The sequence below is a fragment of the Salmo trutta genome, chromosome 40 (genome assembly GCF_901001165.1).
Source record: "Salmo trutta chromosome 40, fSalTru1.1, whole genome shotgun sequence".
In the NCBI taxonomy this organism is placed as follows: Eukaryota; Metazoa; Chordata; class Actinopteri; order Salmoniformes; family Salmonidae; genus Salmo; species Salmo trutta.
Window position 1 is genome coordinate 10,544,134 of NC_042996.1, and position 15,735 is coordinate 10,559,868.

Here is a 15,735-nt window from a genome sequence, read left to right on the forward strand (position 1 = left end):
CCATCCTACCAATCTATTTCCATCTTCTTCTAATAATACCATAGTGCCAAAGACAACAGAAAGCTGGTGTGTGCAGAGCTCAACATCCATTTTATTGTCATAGTAGCATAGTAGTCATTCTGCAGTAGTCTTTCATTCTGCTTCCCACTGATCCTCTCCCTCGATAGGGCAGATATAAATAGCAGGTCATGGGGTCAAATTCCTTGGGGTGAATTAATAGTATAGTTCTGAGGATCAACCAGAAAGACTGGAATGAGCGTGTTTTCACAGCTATAGTGGGAATCTGATTATCATACACGGATAATGGGCGTCATGGCAACCCAGGATCTTGCATGGTGTGAATACCTTTTTTTTCCTCTCTCATTGTCCCATTACACATTTCTAAAATGTGGAGAAATCTGAGAGAAAAGTCAGCGCTCAAAAAATAGATGTGTGACTCATTTTCTCTTTCACTTTCATTGGTACAAGAAGTACTGGTCTGCTTCTGGTTCTAAGAAGCTGATATCGACAAGAAACACATAAAGTAATGTGTGTATTATTCAAAGTTAAGAACAGTCATAGGAAGATATAGCCTGGTGTTTATTACTATCCCTTTCTTCAAATGCCCTTGGCTAAGTCTCCTGTGTCGGTACTGCTGCCACCTTGCCAGGACCAATTGACACCTTCTCATGGAAAGACGAAAACTGAACCACACACTGTCAGAGCCATAACACCTGCTTAACACCTGTCTTAGTCCTCCAGCCATGGTCTTTTCAATTAGAATATCTCTACGGGACAGAATATTCACCAAAATAACTGTCCTACAATAAGTACAATAGAATCTATCCTTGTCACCTTGGGGTCAAGAACCTATCCTTGTCACCTTGGGATCCAGAACCTGTCCTTGTCATCTTGGGATCCAGAACCTATCCTTGTCACCTTGGGATCCAGAACCTGTCCTTGTCACCTTGGGATCCAGAACCTGTCCTTGTCACCTTGGGATCCAGAACCTATCCTTGTCACCTTGGGGTCAAGAACCTATCCTTGTCACCTTGGGGTCAAGAACCTATCCTTGTCACCTTGGGGTCAAGAACCTATCCTTGTCACCTTGGGGTCAAGAACCTATCCTTGTCACCTTGGGGTCAAGAACCTATCCTTGTCACCTTGGGGTCAAGAACCTATCCTTGTCACCTTGGGATCCAGAACCTATCCTTGTCACCTTGGGATCCAAAACCTGTCCTTGTCACCTTGGGGTCAAGAACCTGTCCTTGTCACCTTGGGATCCAGAACCTGTCCTTGTCACCTTGGGGTAAAGAATACAAAATAAACCAGGGTGAATACAAACTTTTATTATTTGAAAATCAAGGGAGGGAAAGTGAGCACTGTCACCTATACCATGTGAGTAAACTTGCAGATGAGAGGCCTCCGTGCCAAAGTTCCACTTGACTGCGAGGAGAAGACATTTTAAACGTTGACTAAACAATATCCGTCAACATTGTCTGGAGAGATAAGCCGGCAGCGGGGGAGTCTGGGGGAGTTACTCCTCCCAGGCGGGGGAGTAGCTGGCTGGGGCTAGCAGGGGACACGGCTCCACTCCTCCCAGGCGAGGGAGTAGCTGGCTGGGGCTAGCAGGGGACACGGCTCCACTCCTCCCAGGGGATGGAGGGTGGATAGAGAGGGGGGAGGCAGCGCCGGCTCCCTGTGGCATGGCTGTGAGGAGGAGATAAATGAAGCTGGGAGAGGTTGGAACACTTTCCACTAGGCGGAGACGGTGGAGAGGAGGACGGCCATCTGTGAGCACACTGAACACACGCTGCTATAGAGCTTATCTTATTACCGCCCCTCCTGGAGGGTGACAACTTTGTTTCCTTCCAGCCTCTTTGTTTCTGTGTCCTTTCCACCTCTCCCTCCCTCGTTCTTTTGTTGTCTCTCTCCCTTTCAGCAAATCCCAAACAAAACAATGTTACTTTTAATTTAAAAGTGGCTGGGGACTTCATTAAGTGCTGTTAAAAAATCTCTAATTATAGGTACCGGCATGGTCTGACTGGCCAAGCTGTTCCATTCTACGTCCCTGTCCTCTCAACAACCCTAGACAGCTTTCATGAATTTAAACAGACAATGTGGAGCTCCTCAGTTTTAGCGTGCATTTAACAGAACTCTACTGAAGGCAAGTTAAAACATCCATTACAGCACGTACACACCGCACTCCGAATCACACACATTCCAAGGGAAACATGGTAACACCCGCAAATGGATTTAATGGCATAATATATTCTAATTGTGTACAACCATCATCAACTTCAACAGCTCCTACCAAAAGCATCCCATGCACCGTTGTGGCTGGGCTGGGGAGACGTCTGGTTCGATAATTCAGTGGTGGTATGTAGAGGGCGGTCTGACACTCCCTGTGAGCACTATGTCGTGTGGCGGTGGACTCCCCCTGTCTGCGTGGGACATGACTAAGGTTCTACACACACACACACACACACACACACACACACACACACACACACACACACACACACACACACACACACACACACACACATACACACACACACTACGCCCACTGCAAGCAGACAACAAAGACCCTAAAAATAAACATGTAGTCCCATAATTCATACTACAGCTGGATCACATCAATACAGAGGGTGCATGTATAGTTGATGGTACATCAGTGCAACAATAATGTGTAACCAGAAAGTGAAGCACTTCATACATAATGTCCGTATCAATACAGTGTTGTTAAAGCCAATGAGTCATTGCGGACATTCATGATTTACATCTTAAAAGCTCAGGAGCACCAGCTCAATAACCCTGTAACACTGGCAGGGTGAGTCATGTACTTAATAGAAATACCATCCATATATCTACATAGACTCTTATCCTCTCCCTCATCCACAATAACAGCACAATACTACAGCTAATTGCTTGTGGCAATGTAACATGCGACTGCTATCACTGTAGCGTTTGTGTTTTGTTTGTATAAAAACATACTGAGGAGGCTTCTTTACGCTGCACTTTTTTTTGTGTGACACTGGTGACGCACGCATGCACACACACACACACACACAGCAGGGGGCTGAGTTAGTGGGTAGGTATGCGTGGAGAGGTTGGATGTTGTGCTTGATTTTTATGCCAGCTGTGCTCAGATTGGGAAGGAGTGGGGGGAGAAGGGAGGGGTGCGTTCCTCTTTAGTGCCACTCAGGCTTAACATGGATAGCTGGATTGACGGCTGGGGGGATGGAGGGTGGAGGGAGTGGGGCCCAGAGAGTCTGGGCCAGTCAAGTGGGGGTCCAAGCAGGTCCCTAGGGTGCCATTCATCTCACAGAAAAGGAGCTAAGCCTCTGTGCGTGTGTGTGTGTGTGTGTGTGTGTGTGTGTGTGTGTGTGTGTGTGTGTGCTTGTGCAACACCAGACAACCTCTCATACAGAGAAAAGGTTTAAGAACAATGTGAATGACGTCTAATTTTGTTTCCAATTACAGAGTGATGTACCAGGGTGACCTCATAGTTATTCTGAATGGCTCGGGTGTATTGGTTTAATATATCAACCCATGTTGCAATCATGGGTCGCAAAATGCTATGAAGGAGTTTTTGTAAATTATTCATGTAACTCCATATATCTAGTCCACAGGAGGTTGGTGGCACCTTAATTGGGGAGGACGGGCTTGTGGTAATGACTGGAGCGGAATCAGTGGAATGGTATCAAATACATCAAACACATGGTTTTTATGTGTTTGATGCCATTCCGTGTACTCCGTTTCAGCTATTATTATGAACCGTCCTCCCCTCAGCAGCCTCCTGTGATCTATTCGTTTTGTAGTGTCATTGATTCTAGTCTAGAGACAGCATGTCAACTTACTGCGTCTGCTTCATGGTTTCTAAAGATCCATGGCAAAGCTCTCACATAGTGAAATGTCTTATAATAAAGCCTGCCTACTGTGAATGAACATACTGTACATTACGTTTATTCATTGTGAATCTGATCTGGGATTGGCCATTACATTAACACAACAAACTCCTGAGTGATATTTAATTCAACAGGTGAAGATGGACGCCCGTCTATGACCTGTGACCTTGAGGTTATGTAACATCCATTAGCCATTCAAGGACACAGGCATCTATCCATGACTCTGAATGCGTGGGTCAGACCATTAGCAACTGATGTAAGGGATCTGGAAAAAACGCAAATGTTGAATATAAATCAACATAATTAGATATTAAGTGTGGGTGGCAGACGTAGTTTGCATACAGATCATTCAAGAAGAGGAACCGGGCAATCATAATCCAGTATCTTATTTTTAGTGTGTGTTTGCCACTCCCTGTGCATCCTGGGTAATTCATTTCTCCTAAGGGTTTATCATATCAGGAGGTAGAGGAGTTATTTATACTGACAGCTACGGCAGAGAGACAGAGAAAGAGGCTATTATCAGCTGTGGAGTTAAAACTATATTGGCTGTTTTCCAAAGGGGTCTGGGATTGAATTTCAATTGACCAGGGTGTGTGTGTGTGTGTGTGTGTGTGTGTGTGTGTGTGTGTGTGTGTGTGTGTGTGTGTGTGTGTGTGTGTGCATACACTAATCTTTGTAATACTCAAATAGTATACTTAGAAAAGAAACGGCATAGAAAAGAGGTTCACTCAGTTGTCCCACACCACCTTCAATAGGTTGGTTTCAATGGCAATAGTCCAGATATTGAACCTATTAGGGTTGCTTAGCCATAGTAAGATGAGCTCCCTCAGGTTTGTAACAAGACTTCCTGGCAGCTATGACTTTATTTTGACTATCTTTACTATCTTTATCTGTTCACAAACAGTCTCGGGGGCGTTGGAGGCTTTTCACAACCAGAGAGGAGCTCCTTCACCACATTTGAAGGAATAGAAGAGAGAGTCTTCGCCTGAGAGTTGATGTTATCGATGCGTTAATTTGGCTTACGTTTTCAGGAACAATGTGCCCGAAGATTTGCCAGCCTCCGTTCAGCGGAGGTGACGAAAGATGAATAATACATGGAACGTATCTCCTGGCGTTAATCATGAAGATTGCACGCGCACCCCTCCGCACCCCCCCGCACCCCTCCACACCCCTCCGCACCCCTCCACACCCCTCTACACCCTCCTCTCCCCAGCTCCAAGCAGCCGTCTTAGCAGGGAGGAGGTGAGAGAGAGAAGTCAATGTAATTGTCCATGCTCAATTCAGTTCTGCTCGTTTAAAAAAAGTATTACAATGGGGCACCGAAAGTTCCCCCTGATGCCGGATTTACCTTTGATGCTGAGTTTTGTCCTTGACAGCCTGGCAAATGAGGAAAATATGAGCCGAAACGTCAAAAGATTAGACGGAAAGACTGTGTGTGTGTGCGACTGTGTGTGTGCGTCTGTGTGGTGTGTGTGTGTGTGTGTGTGCGACTGTGTGTGTGTGTGTGTGTGTGTGTGTGTGTGTGTGTGTGTGTGTGTGTGTGTGTGTGTGTGTGTGTGTGTGTGTGTGTGTGTGTGTGTGTGTGTGTGTGCGTGTACAAGATAGAGAGAGATAAGAGTAGAGATAAAAAAAGAAAGCATGAGTGTGTGAGAGAGAGAGAGAGAATGTGTGCTGCTGCATTTGACATGCAAAGCACACCTCTAATTGGGATCTGTGTCTCGCGGATCGGACCTTGCTGGTGGGCTGATAAGGCCTCTCAAATGGACGGCTAAGAGAAGTAATTACTCTCCATTTAACACAATCTACCCTGCTCCTGGTGGATTTTTTTTAAACAATTCCAGATAACACCTCTGTTTCCCCCTCTAAAAACCAATACCGGAGAACCATGTTGAGATCTCAATCCATCAGAACCTTTTTTTGGACAGAACGACATTGCTGTGATATTAATTAAGCTGCTTTTTACTGGGAGAGGATACAGGCCTGAGTTGGATTTCTGACTGGGAGAGAATATAGGCCTGAGAGGGATTTCTGTTTGGGAGAGAATATAGGCCTGAGTGGGATTTCTGACTGGGAGAGAATATAGGCCTGAGTGGGATTTCTGACTGGGAGAGAATATAGGCCTGAGAGGGATTTCTGACTGGGAGAGGATACAGGCCTGAGTTGGTTGTCTATCACCCTTGTGAATGTAAAGCAGCACTGTAGGGAAATGTCGAACCTCCATCATTATCTAGTGGCAAGAAGGGGCCTCAGTCAAGGTGTCATCAATACCCCCATCTCATAGGAGGAGGGAGCAGAGAAGAGCTAAGAACATTGACCTTGGTTTCTGGAGGAAGCTAATCAATTAAAGTGACAGTGTCAAACAGAAGGGCCTCAGTTGTATGAGATGAATGATCTTAAAACACACAAATGGTGCTGTTCAAAGGAGAGTATATTTAGCAGTAGTATCCCAAATATACCGTAGCAATAAGGTGATCCATACTATCACCCTAGTCAGGCATTACTACTATTACAACAACTAATAATAATACTACTATTACTACTGCTACTACTACTACCACTACTACTACTACAACTACTACTATAACTACTACTACAACTAAACAACAACTACAACTACTACTACAGCAACAACAACTACTGTACTACGACCACAAGTACTACTAATACAACAAACTACTACTACAACTTCTACTACTACCACGACCACCTGTCACGTCCTGACCAGTATAAGGGGTTATTTGTTATTGTAGTTTGGTCAGGGCGTGGCAGGGGTGTGTTTGTTTTGTGTTGTCGGGGTTTTTGGGTATTGTTCTATGTTTTGTATTTCTATGTTCTTTCTATGTTGTGTATTGCTTTGTGTTGGCCTGGTATGGCTCTCAATCAGGGACAGCTGTACATCGTTGTTGCTGATTGGGAGCCATACTTAGGTAGCCCTTTTTCCACCTGTCTTTTGTGGGAAGTTGTTTTTGCACTGCTGTGGTAACGACGGCCGTTACACCACCACCACCACCAACACTACTACTACCAGTGGAGGCTCCTCAGAGGAGGAAGGGGAGGACCATCCTCCTTAGTGAATTTTATAAAAATAAAAATGGTAAATCATTGAAAACCTATACTAAATATATTCAAATGTCACCAAATAATTGATTAAAACAAACAGTTTTGCAATAAAGATCTACAGTATCCTCAACAGCACTCTGTAGGGTAGCACTATGGTGTAGCCGGAGGACAGCTAGCTTCCGTCCTCCTCCTCGTACATTGACTTCAAAACAAAACCTAGGAGGCTCTAGGTTCTCACCCCCTTCCATTGACTTACACAGTAATTATGACAACTTCCGGAGGACGTCTTCCAACCTATCAGAGCTCTTGCAGCATGAACTGACATGTTGTCCACCCAATCAAAGGTTCAGAGAATTAATCTAGTACTGAAAGCATAAGCTACAGCTAGCTAGCACTGCAGTGCATAGAATCTGGTGAGTAGTTGACTCAAAGAGAGAGAAAGACAATAGTTTAACAGTTTTCAACAAATTAATTTCTTCAAAAATGAAGGAAAAGCAAGAGCAAGAGCACTTACTTAGCTATCAAATGCAGATGGTTAGTTTAGTTACTCAAACACCCTGTTCAAACAGAGGGATGCTATGTTAGCTAGCTGGCTATGATTATCCAACACAACACTGGAATTCTTCCACATCAAGGTAAGCTTTTGGTTTTATTAATTTATTGCCACCGGTGTAACTGCTTACTGACTATACACTGTAACGTTACTGCATGATTGTAGCAGGTTTACTAACACATTAGTTCTATTAGCTATGTTTACTAGGATGTTAATTTAGCTCATATGGTAACAAAGATGTAGTCTGTGTGCAGCGGTTATGACATGGTTTGGCTTGGAAAGGTTTTTTCACCTGGTCACATACAGCTGATGTGTTGTTCATTGAAGTCCACAAATGAAGTGAAATGTGAGAGGAGGAGAGTGCATAGAGGCTAGAATGAATACAACGTGGCTGCTATTGTCATTCTCGTGTGTGTAGGTGGCAGGGAAGTCAGGCGCAGGAGAAACCAACTTGGTGTAACTGGAGTATTTTAATAAAGATAAAACAAACTCCAAAAACGAACGTACATAAAAATAACATGGGTAAAATAATCCGTCGCGCACCAATACAAAAGACACGAGCACATAACAACAAACAATCTCTGACAAGGACATGAGGGGAAACAGAGGGTTAAATACACAACATGTAATGAATGGGATTGGAACCAGGTGTGTAGGAAGACAAGATCAATGGAAAATGAAAAATGGATCAATGATGGCTAGAAGACCGGTGACGTCGACCGCCGAGCACCAGCCAAACAAGGAGGGGCATCGACTTCGGCAGAAGTCGTGACAGCTATGATCAGGGGTGTATTCAATCTGTTGAAAAACGTTTCTGTTGAAAAAACGTTTCTTAAACAGAAGCAAACAAAACACGGATAAAAATACCGGCACTGACTACTACTACTACTGCTAGTCTGAGTGTTGTCTTAAGGCCGGAGAGCTGTCCCACTGTGCAGAATCAGACAGGGTTGTTCTGCCCAGAGTGGAACCTGATCACTCAGACACAGAGGGAGAGGAAACAGGCGAGCAGCAGCAGTCAGACCTCTGATTCACACAAACCCAGTAACAAGGACAACAGCTGGGATGGAAAAATCCCCCCCCATCCTACCGTCATACTCTCCCTCCCTCCCTCCCTCATCATACCCTCGCTTTCCCTCCAGTTCACCTCCCTGCCCCCTCTGACTTTCTTCTGCTTTTATGCAGCTGGCTGACATACAGTACATACACTGGCTATAGCTGTACCTGAGTGGGGGTTTACCATTGGACTCTGGGTAGAAAGACACTACAAAGACAGAAGCTTTTAAAATGAAAGATGAGCTTTGGTCAGAGCTGGGAGATGGGGCTACTAGGTAAGGCGATAGGGCCAGGATGTCGCTTCTCACCGTGCACATCTGTGTGACACCCAGGGGAAATGAACCACTGGCTGGAGTCCAGCGACTGTCTGTCTGAATCCCTGGGGCCAGTCGGTCCCCACACGGGGCGCCAAGTCCACACGGCAGCGCTGCGAGCCTGGACGTTAACACACAGGCCCAGTTCTCTGGCTTCACCCAGCTAGCTACCACAAACAAGGGCATCCTCGGGAGAGTGAAAAATTACCCCATTCACCTCCACTGCACAGGGACAGCAGGAGGGATAGAGGGAGGGAAGGAGAGAGAGAAAGAGTGAACGGATGGATGCTCCTGCTGGAGCAGCGTTGAGCTGAACAAACACAGTGACACGTGTTTGCCTGCCTCAGTTGCCCTGACCATGTTATTAACACACCACTGGAACACACTTAACTCATGCCTATTCAATTATGCTAATTCCAACATACAAATGACCCTGGTTGGCTACCCCACGTTGTCTCAATTAGGGGACATGTGTAGAAGGGGTAAAGCCCAGAGAGAGGGGTGTGGTGCTGGTAGTGTGTGATAACCAGGCTGGGGGCGGGACATTTACCCCTCTGGGATAAATTGGGATGATATTCATTGGTCAGAAGAATTCCGTGCGGCTGCTATCTACAATGGTTCCATGCGCGGTCCCACCGACCATATCACCAAAGCTTAGGGCGACGGATCAAAGCATCTTTCATCTATTAAGGCAAATAGAAATAATCTGTTTTCATGTACTGTTGCCTTTTTTTCACAGAGTCATGACGTTCACACTGATCCAAATGCACAGCTGTCAATACTCTTTATTGATTTTAACGGAAGTTACAAGACTCACTAAAGACCCAAACAACCCACACATTGAATGAGTGAAAACATATTAATAGTACTGGTAGGCTTTAACTGGCTCTATAAATCAGAATCATATGGCCGCTGTGGCTTGCATGTGTCGTAGGTAGGTACATTTACAAAATCTGTATTAAAATCAATAAGGTGACTCGACAAAGCGATGCTGAGTCGTACATCACCTTTAATACAGACAGCAAGGATTAATTACATTGATTGGGACTGTGAAATGGGGCATTTGTGTGTGTGTGTGTGTGTGTGTGTGTGTGTGGGATGACACGCTAACATGTGGAAAGCATGTGGCTAACTTCTTCCTGATAGAACATCCACTGCCCGGAGAAGCGAAAAAGCTCCGTGTCAAACCCATAATCTCACTCTAGCCAAACATACCAGCAGCTGAAGCCATTACCCAATGTTTGGATGACCTCTTGTGCAAACATATCCCAGACATGAATCCAACGTTCAGGAACAAGGGATTCTCCTAATTCTCAGGATTAAGACACTAACTGACGTGGCTTCCAGTTCGTCAGAGGGTCCAAACCTTATCTGTGGGGTAACGGCGAAAGTTCCAGCACTGGAAAAAGATTAGCTGATACTGCCACTCTAAGAATAGATTTGCAAAATGCATTTTGTTATCTTATCAATGGTAGAATGCGTTAGGGCTTGCTATATATGACCCATTTTTGTGAAGCAGCTTCGGGTCAAGCACACACACACACACACACACACACACACACACACACACACACACACACACAATTCAGCCCACTGGCATGGGGGTAAGTGTGCATCTCTTTAGCACCTCTCTCCTGCCAATCCACTGTCACCTTGCAGTCCACTGACTGGCTGTCGCTGTGTAGAGAAGGTGGTGCTGAAATCTCTCACCCCTCTTTCTCACCTCTCCGATGTGCAGCTGAACTGATTGGCCCTGTCCAGGAGAGCAGGGGTGCTGAAACCCCCAGCACTGCTCTGTCTGAGCAGGCAGCGCTGTCCAATGATATAGGCTGTTGAAACTGCCAGCACTGCTGTGCCTAACCCAAAAGGAACTGTCCGAAGAGAGGGGGTGCTGAATTGAACTGGCTGCTGGCTGCAGGGAGCTGTTTGGCCTTGCTGCTTGGGTGTGTTTAAATGAGCCCATTTCTCGACAGGCAGGTGCCTTCATGCCTTGTTTGCTTTGGAGCTGTCATGTGCCCAATTCTCAAACAACCATTACCTACCCCAATCATTTCACTGATTGAAAACCACACAATCAATCGCTATTCATATCCAATTCCATCCTAAGAATAAAGTAGTGTATTCTGTGAATAAAGCTTCTGATCACTGCGTCATGAGAGACCAACCACCAATGTGACCGCAGACATCACCCTGGGCGTTTGGCGAGGTTGAGTTCTGTCCTCCATCTCCCTGCAGTAAGGATGGATAGACAATCAGAGTGGGCGTTGAGGTGGTGAGTCACAGAGGAAGGACAGAGACAAGCAGAGTGGAAAGTAGTAGGGAGAGTAGTACACAGGTCAGAGCGCACGCACACAAACACACAAACACACACACACACAAACACACACAGGTCTATTGTCTAAACATGCGTCTTCCGTGACACTCTCTCTGATTCACCTTGTTTCTTCCTCCCTTCTCCCTCTTTCTCTAGAATTGTCATTCTCTCTTTGTCTGTCTCTCTCATTCTCTCTTTCTCTTGTTCTCTCTTTCTCTGTTTCTCTTGTACTCTTTCACCCCCTCCCGTTCTCTATTGCCCTGTTTTTTTATATTTATGACACAAGAAATCAAATATACTCTTCTGCCACCACTAAATAACCCAGAAACACGCCCAACGTCACCACAAGGTTGCATGAAGGTCACACGCTGCTCCTACTTTACCGTTTGCTTGACAGAGGCAAACATATTTACTTAACTGGAAGAGCTGCTAGATAAAGAAAAACACTGTATGAACTGAGTGAGAGCGCCAGAGAGAAGCTCATTAGTTATTGATGCAAAGACATGAACAAACATGCACGCGCACACCACACACACCCCACACAGCCTGTCTGTCTGTTTACTTCTTTGCCATCTCATTGTATTGCTCATACATGCTGAAACGACTATTCTGGTCAAAATCCATTGAGGAACGTTCCACACAAGCCAAGGAATCTATTGTATAAAACAGTAAGTGTCCACCAATCTATCACTAAACATTGTCCCATTCAAAATGAACCAGATGAGAGCTGAATATCTCTTCATTTAACATTTCTATGAATATGAACGGTAACAATAACTCTGAACAAGACCAGATTGTAGAGCCATGGTCCATTGTTCAGCCTACCCTGACCCCTGTTGGAAGTGCAAATCCCTTCTCCAAAGGCCAGATTGTTACAGAGGATGTGAATACACTAGATATGCCGCCAGGAGAGACAAAAAACAAGACCTGGCGCAAAGAGGTGAAATGAAATTGAAATCTGACAGGTTTGATTCATGTGTAAAAAAAGAACTGGCCGTGCATTGGCTTTCATGGATTACACCAGCTGAGGACAATGGAAGGAAATGGAGAGGAGGCGTTTGAAGCTCCACAATAAGACAACCTTCCACTCTTTCATGTTTCTAAATGAGGGAACAACTGTGAATGTTAATCACCGTTCCACTGGATCCGTGCTCTGGGTTTGACCTATTTATAGTAGAGGGAAAGGATTGGAGGGATAGAAAGAGGACTGGATCAATTCATCTGAAATAAAGACTTGGGAGAAGGATGGAGAGAGAGAGAGGAGAGAGAGAGAGAGAGAGGAGGCACAATGATTTGAATATGACTGTCTCCATCAGTCCGTGGGAAGGGGGGATACCTATGTGGAGGGTAGGCTACATGATAATAACTCTACTCACCCATCTTGCCTGTAAAAAAAATAGGTCCTACTCTTTAATATCAGGAAAGCTGATTCTCACTGAGCAGCTATTCTGTTTTGGTGTATGCTGTGGGTTTGTGATAAAGTAATTATATGTTTAAGGTAATGACTAAACGTATTCCACCCTGTTACTGTATAATGGAGTGAAATGTATTTGAATCATAAGACTAGAATCCTCTAATGTGTGTGCGTAGGACAAGTTAAGACTTTACCATTTAGCAATATAGGCGAGACAGTGTGTGCATAGGAAAAAAGGAACTTGTGACCACTGTGAAACTGACACGGCCAACAGGTGGGAAAAAGCTGCCCAAATATGATCCCCAATCAGAGACAACGATAGACAGCTGCCTCTGATTGGGAACCATACCAAGCCAACCTAGAAATAAAGAAACTAGAATGCCCACCCTAGTCACACCCCGACCTAACCAAAATAGAGAATAAAGGATCTCCAAGGTCAGGGCGTGACAGAAACTGATAACAGGAAAGAGGTCTCCCCACCCAGGGAGAGGAGAAACCATTAGGCTAGCAGTAGATTATGTAACATGTTGCAGAATATGATAAAGAACGTATGTGTTGGAGAAGATTTGTAAATAAGCATTGACAGTGTTGAAGAAGAGGAGGGGCATTTATAAGGGGGTATGACATATGGTATGACCAAATGTAAGGTATAAAAGGCTATGTGCTTGTATGATTGGGAGAGCCCTCGTGAAAAAACATTTTAACTAATGTAAGCTGGGACTCTGTCTGTTTCATTCAACCAGAATCTTACAAACTCTAGGTTGCAGACTGAGTAGTTTAATTGAAGTTCAGTTTAAGAACATTGAGAACAAAATTCTCGTATCAGTTTGTAATGTCCATGTTTGTATTTCATGTTGGTGACAACCCCCTTTTCCTCTTTGGTGATTGATAATCATTCATCATTCAGTCAGCAGAATCCAGTCTTTTGTCTCATATGGGGACAGAGGCTCTGCTGCTCCACACGGAATATCCTGCACTCCCTCCCTCCCTCCCTCCCAGTCCCAGCGCTGTATCTGAAGCCCAGTCCAACACCAGCGGGACTCCGCTCATCCCAGCCGTTCACTAATGCCACGGATGCTTTCAACTCTGCCACCATGTCCAGCCAGGTCACACACAACCACGCACACACACAGATGCATATACACACACAAACGCAAACACACAGACACACATGCACGTGCATGCACTCACACACACAGACACATATCGTGCATTCACAAACACAGAGCCATTTGCTGTCAGCTTTCGTGGAACGGGAGAAAGACGGCATGCCAGTCTTTCAGCAGGAGTGAGGTGAGAAAATACATACAGTAATCCTTTATTCATGCTCTGAGACAAATTCCTGCGATGATGACAAGATCTAACAAGCACTTTGCCACATTCGTGAGGAAAAGAGAGCAATGAAATACATCAGAAAACAACGGGAACAACAGCTATTAAGGCCAATTTACTAAACGGGATCCAAATCAAAAACCGCCTTTTCCTATTTCGTTTTTTTCTTCTGTAAATGGATGTATTGATGTCCCTTGACGTCTGCCATTAAAGAGGAGCTAGAGTCAGAAACAAACTGACTGCTCTCACATAAAAGCTGACCTGTTCCAATGAGGTTACATATGCCCTGTGACCCGCGTCAGCTGACGTGCACAAACACACACTGACACACACACTGACACACTCACAGACACAGATGAGAAACAACACCTTCCACCTCTCTCCTTGCAAGCCACATCCATTCCAATAAGATCATTGTGTCTAAGGAATCACCTCCGGAGTCTACACAGGCACCGCTAAGCGCTTTCACGATCTGTTCTCTGTACAGTAACCTCTCTCAGCGGAGAGCCTCCATGCTCTGTGTCTTACCTGGCAGCACGTGCTCAAGCCTGGGTCCTCCTTACAGCCTAGGGGGGTTTCTGGAAGGGCTCTGGGGGAGTTGAGGGTGATTGAGGCTTGGGATGAACGCTCAGCGAGGTCCCTTTCGCACGTTGATGGATCAGCTAGCGCTCACGCACCAAACACAACACAGCTCCGGCAGGCAAGCTCTGATTCCCTTGCTTGCTTGTTTCATCTCTCTCTTCCTCTCTCTGACACTCCCTCCCACTCTTCCCGCCCACCTACTCCAGCCCCTCCCCTTCTCTCTCTCCCTGTCACACTCACACCGTCTCTCTCGCTTTCTCTCTCTCTCTCTTTGATAGAGCCGCTCTTTGACATGTAACCACCCACTACCTCCTTTTCTGCTCTTAAAAACAATAGTCTCTCTCTCCCTTGTACTAAACCATACATTCACAGATAGCACACATATCCTCTATCTGTAGTATAGAAAGTCTCTCTCTCTTTCTCTCTGTAAAGGTGCAGCCTCACAACACCGCTCCACACAGCCAGATGTAAAGCTGAGGGGAAATACAGCACACCCAGCGAGAGGCAGCAACAGCCAACAGAAGGAAACCAGGACATCCAATCAACAGAGCATAAGGTAGTTACAGTGCATTCGGAAAGTATTCAGACCCACACAGCCAAGACAACACAGCAATGACTTCAGGACAAGTCTCTGAATGTCCTTGAGTGGCCCAGCCAGAGCCCGGACTTCAACCTGATCGAACATCTCTGGAGAGACCTGAAAATAGCTGTGCAGCAACGCTCCCCATCCAACCTGACAGAGCTTGAAAGGATCTGCAGAGAAGAATGGTAGAAACTTCCCAACTACGGGTTTGCCAAGCTTGTAGCCTCATACCCAAGAAGACTTGAGGCTGTAATCGCTGCCAAAGTTGCTTCAACAAAGTACTGAGTAAAGGGTCTGAATACTTATGTAAATGTGATATTTCAGTAGTTTTTTTATACATTTGCAAACATTTCTAAAAACAGTTTTTGCTTTGTCATTATGTGGTATTGTTTGTAGATTGATGAGGGAAAAAAACGATTTAATCTATTTTAGAATAAGGCTGTAACATAACAAAATGTGAAAATCGTCAAGGAGTTTGAATACTTTCCGAAGGCACTGTAGATATATGGTTTATACATTACATACAGTGGAGGACAGTATTAGCATGGGCTTGTGTACCTCAAAAGAGTCCCCCTGGCAGTAGAGGCTTGGTTTGGTGTGGTTTAATTCCATTATTCAAGAACCACTTAGGTTCTGA

At 45.1% G+C, this 15,735-nt stretch overlaps 1 protein-coding gene across 5 annotated transcripts in view; it reads right to left on the reverse strand.

Moving 5' to 3' along the window:
* Nucleotides 1-15,735, reverse strand: part of syt1a (synaptotagmin Ia) — a 211,074-nt gene that overhangs the window by 92,221 nt on the left and 103,118 nt on the right. The window contains exon 1 of one of the 5 annotated variants that reach the window (XM_029741912.1): nt 14,462-14,654. The exons of the other annotated variants lie outside the window; for them this stretch is intronic. The gene's annotated coding sequence lies outside the window, so the exon portion shown is untranslated. Of the gene's footprint in view, nt 1-14,461; nt 14,655-15,735 lie in introns of those variants that run through there. 5 annotated transcript variants of the gene reach the window in all.